Source organism: Artibeus jamaicensis, unplaced genomic scaffold (genome assembly GCF_021234435.1).
Source record: "Artibeus jamaicensis isolate MK-2021 breed Jamaican fruit bat unplaced genomic scaffold, CSHL_Jam_final scaffold_847, whole genome shotgun sequence".
NCBI lineage: Eukaryota > Metazoa > Chordata > Mammalia > Chiroptera > Phyllostomidae > Artibeus > Artibeus jamaicensis.
Genome location: NW_026522057.1, coordinates 27,154,507 through 27,166,570, shown reverse-complemented (window position 1 = coordinate 27,166,570; position 12,064 = coordinate 27,154,507). Strand labels below are relative to the sequence as shown.

The 12,064-nt window shown below is 38.3% G+C and overlaps 1 protein-coding gene across 7 annotated transcripts in view; it reads right to left on the bottom strand.

Annotated features, from left to right (window-relative positions):
• Window positions 1-12,064, bottom strand: part of RERE (arginine-glutamic acid dipeptide repeats) — a 387,180-nt gene that overhangs the window by 248,053 nt on the left and 127,063 nt on the right. Inside the window, exon 1 of one of the 7 annotated variants that reach the window (XM_053660332.1) lies at window positions 5,935-5,998. The exons of the other annotated variants lie outside the window; for them this stretch is intronic. The gene's annotated coding sequence lies outside the window, so the exon portion shown is untranslated. Of the gene's footprint in view, window positions 1-5,934; window positions 5,999-12,064 lie in introns of those variants that run through there. 7 annotated transcript variants of the gene reach the window in all.

Genomic DNA, 12,064 nt, shown 5'->3' with positions numbered 1-12,064 from the left:
AACTATTCTCCCACGTAAAAAATAAATGGGTAGGAACGGTCTTCCACCTGACCAAGTCCAACCACAGAAGCAAATGTCTATGCAAGTCCCTTCAACAATTCTCTACATTTAGGATTAAGAAATATTTAAACTCAACCAATCCTGAGTTTATATACTCATTTCCAGGACACATGTCTCATTGGAAGTACCTAAATAACCAAGATGGGATGAACTAGTCAAATTCAGAGAGTGCCCTTTGTGGTATCAAAACAGAAGCACAGAACGAATGTCCCTTAATCAGAAATGCTTAGAGTAGCACTGCCTCAACTCCTTGAGAAGCTCTGGGGAAAAACTGAGAGAACTAAGAATGGTGAACTCCGACAAATATCTTAATTTCTTCCAAAAAGACATAATAACAAAACACAGGACCTGCAAACGTAGGATAAGTACCCAGAACAGCAAAACTCTAGGTTACGATGAACAACTCAAGATTAAGTAACAAACAACACATAATCTTTTTATTCGAAGTAGGAGTAAGGAATTACCAAAAATAAGGTGCTCAAGGAGGTTTTAAAAAAAATACAAAGCCCTCCCTTTATTTAAAGAACACACACTAATTCATACAAGCAATTGCTTTCTTATATGGTTAAATGTGAGAATCACATTTGCCAATCACATAGAGAATTTTTTACTTTTGCACATTGCCAACAGGTGCATCTCTTCAATGGATAAAGAAACGAGACCTTCTCACCTATGGTGTGATAAACATTTTGGGCCAGATTTGGGGGATGGGGTTCCTGTCCTGTGCATTATAATCCTGTTCTCTCCCCATGTAAATTTAGTACCTCAACCCACTACTCCATCAAGGCAACGAATATCTCCAGACACTGCCATATATCCTCTGGGCAGCAAAGTTGCTCACAGTAAGAACAACTGCTTTAAACATAATAATCTTTCAAAGAGATTTGAAAGGGTTTAAGCATCTGTGTTTATTCAAAATTATGCTTGACCAATATGTAATTCATAAAGATGACACCATTATAAAAATAATGCAGCATGTTTTTTGTTCTCTGAAATAAACTGGACTAATTAAAAAACACTGCCTGAAATACTAATTACACAGATGTGTGATGCTGAATTTGGAAAACAGATGTAAATATCCTGAAAATCTTATGCTTCCTGGCAAGGCCTGAAGGTAGTATTACTCACTGGTGACCTGCTCTGATCACAGGGCCAAGTGGATGCTTCTGTTATCACAAAACTAAAGAGAAAACCTGGTGCCCACAAGGCCAAATATAACCAAAAGCCTTTAAACCAAATCCCTCATCTGAAAGGGGAAAGAATTCCAAATGTCACCTTCCTAAAGCATGGTTATAAATAGAAAACCAAGAGTAGAAAAAATAAATATAAAAGCCAAGTAGATGGACAAATAAAAGATGATATATCAGTATAATAGAACATTATCCAGCGATAAAGAAGGAAATACTGCCCTGGCCAGGTAGTTCAGTTGGTTAGAGGGCATCCTCCTGATAGGCCAAGGTTGCAGGTTCAATCTCTGGTCAGGGCACATGCAAGGATCAACTGATGAATGCATGGATGGGTGCCCCCCCCCTCACACACACACACACACACACACATCAATACATAAAACAAAGGAAATACTGACACATGTTATAACTTGGCTAAAACTGAAGAAAAAAAAAAACATGGTATTTGAAAAAAGCCAGTCACAAAAAACCACATATTATATGATCCCATTTATATTAAATGTCCAGATGAGACAAATCCGTAAGGACAGAAAGCAGATTAGTGGTTGTCTGAGGGCTGGGGAGGTAGCTAGGGAGGGACTGCCATGGATATGGAGTTTTGGGGGGGAGATAAAAATGTTCTAGAATTGATGGTGGTTACACATATCTGTGAATATACTAAAAGTTATCAAATTATACATGTTAAATGGGTAAATTACATGATAATTGAATTACATTTCAATAATGTTAAAACACACACACAAACAGCAATACTACAAACTAATAAAAAGCATAAGCTTTGTTACAGCTGAAAATATTGCATCTGGTTATAAAATTCACAAGGATGAGCTCTACCTATGCCATTGAGAAAACCACTTCTTAAAGCTGTAAAAAGCAATTAAACACAGAGAAGTTTTATTTCAACTTTCTTTGAGCCACAGTAACCTTTAATGTGCAGGAATACCTGGTCAGGCTTACTATCTCTAAACAACATGTTCAAGAAGTAGGAGAGGTTAAGCTGGAGAGGGTTTCTTTTAGTTTGTAGAGCCCGGATATTAAAGCAATTTAAAACCATGGCACACAAGCTCTCAGCATTTGAATTAACAGTATGACAGACTGACTTCTATACTTAATACAATTACACTTCATACATATACGAAAAACCAAAAGCATTCATAATGCACTTCTAATCCATGATTATAAATTACATCGAGGGAAAAACAGAACCATAAAACTCACCAGAGCAGTCCTAAAAAACACTTAGAATCTGAATCAGGTGTAAAGGAAAAGTAGCTCTGACCAAAATCAGAAGTCTAAGCCAAACTCATTTTAACATTTTCTATGTCTGAGCTATTCTAAGTGGGTGTGACCAAATGTATTACCCTGCCACCTTTACTAACCTTATGTCATTCAAACAGAAAAGTGGAGAGCCACTAGAACTACTCAATTCCAGATGCCAGCAACTAGTGAGTGACTAGGAAGGGTGGGGGTGTGAGGATTCCCAGGGCCTGGACCATAACACTTACATGTTATAGCTGTAACACTGATCATCAAACATAAATGTCCAGAGTACAGTCCCTCCATTAACTCAGCAAATATTTACTGAGAACCTACTAGGTGCCAAGCACTGCCGTAGGAGCTATAGACACATGCATGACCAGGATACACACAGTTCTCTAAACTTACAGAGTTTACAGGTTAGCAGAGCAGGGGGCAAAAACATAAACAAGTAAATACACACTGTATTAGTTGGTGATAAATGCTATTGAGAAAAAGTAAGCTGGGCAAAGGGGACAGAGGAGTTGTTAATTTATTTAAGGTACTCACTGATACAGAATCATTTAACCTGAAGGATGTAAGGAAGCAAGTTGCAAGGTTATCTGGGAAGAAAGCATTCTAGAGAGAATGACCAGTACAAAAGCCCTCAAGACATAAGCATGCCTTGACATATACAAACAACAGCAATAGGCTGAAGCAGTGATGGCAAAGAAGAAAGTCAGAGATAAGAAGTGGAGCAAGGGGGCTGCATTTACTGAAACAAAAACAAACGCTATTGTAGGGATTTGCACAGAGAATCAAGACAAACTCCCCTCTGGGTGCTGCAGGATTAGGAAACTACTGATTCAGGCAAGGTAGTGGTTAGCGGTGCTAAAAAGTGGTCAGATTGGACTTCCGCCACGACGGAGGCATAGGTGGGAACACTTTGCGTCCTCGCACAACCAAATCTAAAAATAATAAAGTTTTAACAACAATAAACGCAACCAAACCACACAGAAAATTGAATACGGAGTCCGAAAACAGCGAACTGCTCAGCTAAACCGGTGAGAGGGGCGAAGCCAGCAGCAGAGCAGGCAAAAAAGATCCCCTGGGCAGTGCACAGGCAGCCGAGGGTGCGGAACCCAGGGAAGAGGACCGGCTGGCTGTCTGCAGTCAGTCAAGCATTTGCACGCAGATAAACCAGTGAAGAGGCGAGGATTGAGACAGATCACGCAGGCCCTGGCGGCTGGCACAGAGCAGCGGCTCGCACATTTGCGATGGATAAGCAGGTGGGGGCAAGCAGTGAGGCGGACTGGGCGAGTGGAGAGGACACCAATGCTCCCTCTCTGACCCTGCCCCCACATACAGCATCACAAACCAGCGACCTGGGTAGCCCCGCCCTGGTGAACGCCCAAGGCGCCTCTCCTCATACTTAACAGGCACAAGCAGATCAAAACATGGCTCAAGAACAACTCAGAGCCCTAGAGTCGATAAATCTAAGCGATGAAGAAATAGCCAAACTTTCAGAGGCACAGTTCAAAACACTGGTGATCAGAACTGGTGGATTTTAGTCACAAATTAGAGGAAAATATGAAGGCTAAACTAATTGAAATGAAGGGAAATGCACAGGAAAATAGTGATGAAAAGAAACCTGGGACTCAAATCAAGGGAGTGGACCAGAAGGAAGGAAAAAATGACCAAACAGAAAAGGATGAAGAAACAAGAATTCAAAAAAAATGAGGAGAGGCTTAGGAACCTCCAGGACATCTTTAAACGCTCCAACATCTGAATTATAGGGGTACCAGAAGGGGAAGAGGAACAGCCACGAGTGGAAAACTTATTTGAACAAATAATAAAGGAGAACTTCCCCAATCTGGCAAAGGAAATAGACTTCCAGGAAATCCAGGAAGCTCAGAGAGTCCCAAAGAAGTTGGACCCAAGAAGGAACACACCAAGGCACATCATCATTACACTACCCAAGATGAAAATGAAGGAGAGAATCCTAGAAGCAGCAAGAGCTAAGGGGACAGTCACCTACAAAGAAATTCCCATGAGACTGTCAGCTGATTTCTCAAAAGAGACCTTACAGGCAAGAAGGGGCTGGAAAGAAGTATTCCAAGTCATGAAAGCCAAGGACCTACAACCAAGACTGCTCTATCCAGCAAAGTTTTCATTTATAATGGAAGGACAGATAAAGTGCTTCTCAGATAAGATCAAATTCAAGGAGTTCATCATCACCAAGCCCTTATTCTATGAAATGTTAAAGGGACTTACCTAAGAAAAAGAAGATAAAAAAGATGAGCAGTGAAAGGACAGCAAACTCACAGTTATTAACAACCACATCTAAAACAAAAGCAAACTAAGAGGACAGCTAGATCAGGAGCTGAACCATAGAAATGAAGATCACATGGAGGGTTAGCAACAGGGGAGTGGGAGAAGGAGAAGGGGGGAGAAGGTACAGAAAATAAGTAGCATAGACAGTTGATAGAAAATAGATAGGGGGAGGGTAAGAATAGCATGGGAAATACAGAATCTAAAGAACTTGAGACACGTGTTCATGAACTAAAGGGGGGGAATAGTGGGGGAGGGGTGTGCAGGGTGGAGGGGACAGAGGGGGAAAATAGAACAAATGTAAAGGTATAATCAACAAAATAAAAATATTAAAAATAAATAAATAAATAAATAAATAAATAAATAAATAAATAAATAAATAAAAAGTGGTCAGATTGTGGATGGGTTCCACAAACAAGAGCCACTGGAATCTGTTGTCAGACTGTGGCCAACTATGAGACAGAGGAGAATCAACGAAGAGGCCAAGATTTGGGCCTGGGTCACTAGAATAGTAGAGCTGTCATTTACTGATGTGACGGGGAGGGAAAAAAAACCTGGGAATTCTGCTAGGAACATGTTAAGTATGAGATGGCTAGAAGATACTCAAGCAGAAATGCATGTGTGGTTGAGAGGTCAAAAAGCTCTGAAGCTAGAGCTATGAATCTAGGAGTCTTCATCATACAAACAACACCAACAGCCATGACACTGGATGCTGTCAAAACAAATGGGGATGAAATAGTCAAGTAGGCAAAAGAATATTTTGAGGCAAATAACATATTGTCAATAGGCCAAATAAGTTTGTGAAGGTGCAGTGGAAAGACTGTATTAGAACTATGTCCTGAAAATCCTAGGATGAAAACAATGCACTGTTCCATTCACAGAGAAGCCCTCTACATGTTAACAGTTTCCTACAGACAAATTCCATATTAATGATGTTACCAAACACTGCATTTAATAAAATCCAGGCTGTTGCAGTCTTGGCTGGTTCCCAATCTAGAAGACACATACGAGGAACACCGGCACCCTCCCACCTCCAAACCACCAATGTTTCAAAGGGAAATATACCCACTGTTCAAACAAAGACTTGGGGGTTGGGGAGGACCATTTGAAAGATTCTTACCTTGCAAATTAACAAAACAGAGTAATTGGATTTTAAAAACAGCTTTCCTAGGTAGCATTTTTGAAGTCCTGAAGTGAACACTGTAAGGTCTACTGAAATGAAAGGAAACATGTAGTAACTGTAAGTGTATAAATTCAAAAAAAAAAAGCTCAATTCCAGAAAAATAAGATTTTAAAGGCTCACATGTACTATTTAGTTGGTGCCATAATTTGAATCCTAAAGAAGAATTAAGTCAAATAGAGAGGAAAGAAAGCAGACTGTTTTTAAATTCTTTATATGAAAAGGTTTAAGCCCTGGCTGGCATAGCTCAGTGGATTGAGCGCGGGCCTGTGAACCAGAGTATCGCGGTTCGATTCCCAGTCAGGGCACATGCCTGGGTTGCAGGCCAGTTTCCAGCAGGGGACGCATAAGAGGCAACCATACATTGATATTTCTCTCCCTCTCTCCTTCCCTTCCCTTCTCTCAAAAAATAAATAAATAAAATATTTAAAAAAAAAAAAGAAAAGGTTTAACTGGATTTAAAATCTATGTGCTTTATCAAGAAATTACAATTACAGCTGTCAGTGGAAAAAAGGGAAAAGTGGCTAGGTTTAAAGAATCATACTCTGGAAATGTAACTTAAAGAGATCAAAGTACCAAATTCTGGCTAATGACAAGAAAGATGTTTACAGTAACTAGCGAAAATACAATTATTCTTCTATCATTTGCCACCTCTTACTGTATGAATAATTTTTTCTCCATTAACAGGGATCTTCAAGAAATTAATATGTTCATGAAAAAAGTCTTCATCAAAAATTTCATGCATTTTAGACCTACAACCTGATATGAAAACTTTTGGTTTACAGAAGCACACTCTCATTTCCCACTGAAGACACTTTATTGGATATTTCAGGCAAATATGATGTTTGTTATGTTCCCTCATTGCATTTCCTATCTTAGAATATTAGAGAATATAATGAATTTTTCACAAAGTCCCATATAAACACTTCCAAAATGTCTCCAGTATATCCAGGATGCTATACAAATATCATCTCCTACATGTGGAACAATGGGAAGCATGAATTCCAGGTGATCCAGGACAAGCGTGTTCCACAGCTGACTGTTGTAGGTTCCTGTACTTGGTGGCACCAAATGACTGCATTAACATTCAGAGTAGGAAGAGCCATAAAAGGAGGGGAGGGGTCATTACCCAGTAAGAAAGTCTGGAGTTCTAAATAAGGATTGTTGCATATAATTATCTAGTTGCTATCATTCATCAGCAATGAAGGAAGCATTGCTTACTTTTTCTCAGCATAAAGTCTCTCCATTACCAGGAATGGCACCCAAGACTGCCAAGAACTGTCAAATGATATAGGATACATACATACAGTAAGAGGCTGAAAACACAAAGTCAAAATCAGTGGGCACTAATAAACTAAATGAACTTCCCATTTGGAAACCCAAAAATGAGTAAATTACAAGTGGATAGAAGGAAACTATGAAACGAAGCATGGGGCAGCACGGACCTGGAGAATGCCACCTACAGTACCCACCCTCAGGTGTCCGAACTAACCTTTCCAGTTCTTCAGCTTCACATATACCTGGCCTCTGGTCCCAGTATGTTAACCTCATTGTACTTCACAGTTCTCAGAGTCCTCTCAAAAAATAAAAATAGCTCTTCAGAATATGCCAATACGCTTTATCAGGAGTTTACACAAGAAATCTTTAATACCATTTGCTCAAGGTGAAACACTAAAAATTCTATCTACTAAAAAAAGCCTGTAATAATCAGCAATAAGTAAAATAAATGCACATGGAGGGCAGAATGTTCTTTTTAATTTTCTTGATAAGAGAAACAGCCCTACATTTAAGAATAAAATAGTCCCAATTTTTACACAACAGCTTACTTGGTTTATTACAACAAGCTTTTACAGGGTGATACAATGGCCCCATGTCACAGATAATATACCCTAGCCTTGCTCAGTCTGTAACATATTCTCTAATCAAAAGCTCATTTACTTCTCCTATCAGGTCCACCTGGGAATGAAAAAACTAACCATTAAGTCTACATTTGGGGTTTCTAATATAAATATGGCAGCTCTCTAAAGCAAGTGTCTGTGAAGATCTTGGAAAGATCATTATTGAAAACCCCATTAATTTGTAAAACAAATAAAGGGCTCAAAATACCTACCAAATAAGAAAATTAAATAACATGTTTCTTTAAAGAATGGGTGAGAAAGCTTAGTACTATAGTTTACATTAAAACATACCCAAATGAAATCTATAGCATTACAGTTTAAAATGCAAATTTTATTAAATAATATGTGAAGTTATAGCTTTCTGCATAATCCCCATCTTGACATTAATAAATTATTAACACAACCCTATAACTATCACTAAGACTAAAAGAGAACATTTCGATTGAAAGACCTGGACATTATCATCAGAAGGAAAGTAATACAGGGAGGGGAAAAAAGAAAAGCTATGTCTTCAGAACTTTTCAAAATAAGTGTTTGAAAATATGAAAATAACTGAATAGGATCACACCTATGAACAATAACTGTGATAACACTGAGCAGGATTGAAGGAGGCAGAGATTGCATTTCTTTCAGAAGCAAGTAAAGCTGCTAACAAGACTTGTATTGATCATGTGTTGGCAGGCTTAATCAATATCACACAGGTATTCTTTTCTAAGCTTTCACCTCATACAGTGGAAGATAAAAGGATGGTAGAGCAATTGCCAGAGTAAATGAGGTCTTCCCAACTGTTCAAAGTCAAGTTCCCCTGACAGATTTTCTCTATTTTATTGTCAAGGAAAAATTAAACCTACAAGCAAAATAGTAATCCCATACTGCACAACCACAAAAAAAAATATCACAGGTTCAGTTTATTGCCCAATGTAAACATATATTAAAGAGCTCTAGTCTCCACTGACCTTTAAGAACACCTGGAAATTGCAAGCCAGGCAATATTCAATCAGAGATCATAAATCTCACAAGCAACCAACAAATGCAACCTGGAAGGCTGAAATGTAAATGAAGCATAAAGGTACAACGGCATTCTCCAAAGAAATCCACTTTCTCAATTCAGAAAACAGAATTCTTCTCAGATGTTTTCGGTGGAAAAAATGCCACTTCTGATTAAAGTTAATTTGATCCAATCTATGGGACCTGGGAGGGATGCACAGTTCCTTTCTTTACTATCACCCCTGCTTTATCTTGCAACTTGCAAATTGACTAACTGCCTAGAGACCTGTGCCATTTTCAGCAACTGGTAATTTACACTTTTGTTTTGTTGTTTTTAACCAGCTGGATTTGATGTGCTGCTGCTTCCTCCCTACAGGTCTGTCACTTTTGATATTTTTTAAACAAATGATGTGAATAGGTAAGTAGCATTTTTTAGAATATTACAGAATTGTAGGAGTGTGTAGAAAAGGCAAAAATAGTAAAAGGCAGCTCTTCTCACCATGAAAACCCATGAGGTCCTCAATAATGAAGAGATTCTTAAGCATCTGAGAGCCCCATCATCACATCCACAACTAACTTTACTCCCTAGAATCAAAAACAGTATGGTATATGTTTGTGGGTGATCCTGGTAACCTTTCCCATGGATTACAGGCTTGGTAATCAACCAAATGGGAATCAAAGAGAGAGAATTGAAGATAATGTCAAGGCTTCTGTCTCTAGTCGCTACACGGCGGAACATGGGAATACATGTAATTGAATGAAGAAGAGATTTTTAAGTAGCTATACAGACTGAGATTAGATACTCAGCAGCTGGAAATAAAAAATGACACTCAGGTGTCATCTTGTGTCAATGACACAAGAAAATGCATAACTATGTGTGGTGATGGGTGTTAACTAGACTTATTGTGCATGACTATTTCTGCAAAATATACAAATACCATATCATATTGTATACCTGAAACTATTATATTTGCTATCAACTATATCTTATTTTCAAAAAATAAAGAAAGATTATATAAGGTCCAATTTCCTCCTTCACAAAACTGCATCTCCAGTCTTCACTGTATAACCTTTTCACCCACAACTTTCCAATAGCAGCCTTCATATGTATCCCCTACATTTGGTTTGCTCACAGTCTTTACTACTAGCTCAACAAACATTTGTTGAACTCTGGATCATTCAAGTCTACTCCAACCCCTCACTGTCTAACAAGTAATCCTTGATGCCTCCAAACCATGCCACTCTTTCCCTCTTTAATTAATTCCTTTTGCAGTCATAGTCTGTACTTCATACCTTAGCATTTTAATATATATAACTGATGTAAAAATACCTTAGTACTTACTAACATAATTTTCATATATGAATCTCTAGTCCTTCTCTGTTAAGTTCAGAAACATACCCTGGTCCTAGCTAGCTTTATAACTGTGGGCAAGTCAATTTCTCTGCCTAAACTTTCGTTTCACCTACTGAAGGTAATAATATGGCAACCCTGTGGAAACTTTTGTGAGGAACTAAATAAGATAACCCATGCAAAGTATTAGTCTGCACAACATTCAGCAGATACGAGAATCTCAGCATGTGTCAGTTAACACTATGATAAGAGGCCATGTTCTGCACATACTTAAGACTCCCACAGCACAGAGGAACACAATAAACATTTTGCAGAAAACTGTTAGAATACATCTAACTGATCCTAGAAATATTGTCTCAGTTTGTACTGCTTGACAGGAAAAGCTGTCAGTTCCCAGTGAAGCTTGCTCTGACTCCTCAAACCCCTTTAGAGGGCTCGCAGAGAGCCCTCTGGGAACCTGTTTTCCCTGTGTCGACGCTCTTCCTGGCAGCAGAAACACAGTCTCCTGCTTTCTGCACAAATTCCTGGGTGTAGGAATTGTGCAATGCTTAAAAGCAATCAAATATTTGGTGAACAAAATCCATTTATCAATTAGATTTCATTTTTCGTTATCCACTAATAAGCTTTCCTCTTATAATCAAAGGGCTCAGATTATTAAAGAAGAATAATAAGGTTCTCATTAATGTTTTCCTTAAATATATTAATAAAACAGACTACCTTTGGAGTTTTTGTTTTAAAATTCATTTATAACTTTCCATGTCACACTAATAGTACCTTACTCCCCTTTCATTCCAACTTTCTCTAAAGGAAAATAAAGGAATAAAAGTACATGTCCACAAATTCTAAAGTGTCTGTATATGTTAGAATAACCTCAGATGTTTTCCTTGTATAGCCTTGTGAATCACTTATGAGCTTTAATCTAGAGCTGTGCTGTCCAATATGGTAGCCACCGGCTATGTGTGACTATTAAAATTAAGTAAAATTAAAACTTCATTTTCTTAGTCACTCTAGCTACATTTCAGGTGCTCGCTGGTCACATATGGCTAGTAGCTACCACACTGGACAATACAAATAAAGAGCATTTCCATCATCACAGAAAGTTCTGTTAGACAGTACTGATCTACATCTAAATGTATATAAATAAAAACATTAAGAATCTTATTTCAACAATAACCCACTCCGTTTTAATCAACTCTGTTAGTTTTAAGCATATGAATAAATGTGAACCCACAGGGCTTTATCCTTGACTCTTCCAAGGACAACAGATGACAACTCTTTCGAAAGATAGAAAGAATCCCATAACAATCTAAGGCTTTATTCTTCCATTCTTTCAGCAATTTCTACAACCTGACCTGAGGGAAAGAGAGCAAGAAAGCATTTGTCTCCACAAGACCTTTCATCCAAAGAAGTCTCACCTGCCAAGTTTTAGAATCACTTGTTCCATTATCTTCACCGTCGGCACTCCTTTGTAAATTCCCCTCTCCACACTGATCTCCTCCGGCTCACTCGACACATTATGCCATCACTCTGAAATCAGAACTGAGAGTCTCTGGCAGATGCGCTATATGTAATGACAGTCTGGATAAAATCACAAGTCTATCTGCTCTCAAAGGATTTTTCCAATCCTGTGCAATTGTTGTGTGAGTATGTGGGAGGCTACATATTTTTCCTCATAATAAAAATAAAACCCCAATTTCTGCAAAGATGGTAAGTTGCCTCTGTATTTATAACACAAAATGACAGGCAGAGTTCTGTTTTTCTACAAAACCAGAGCTGTTAGGAGCATATGTTTTCAATCACTGTATAATGACTGAAATATCTCAAAGCATTCCCT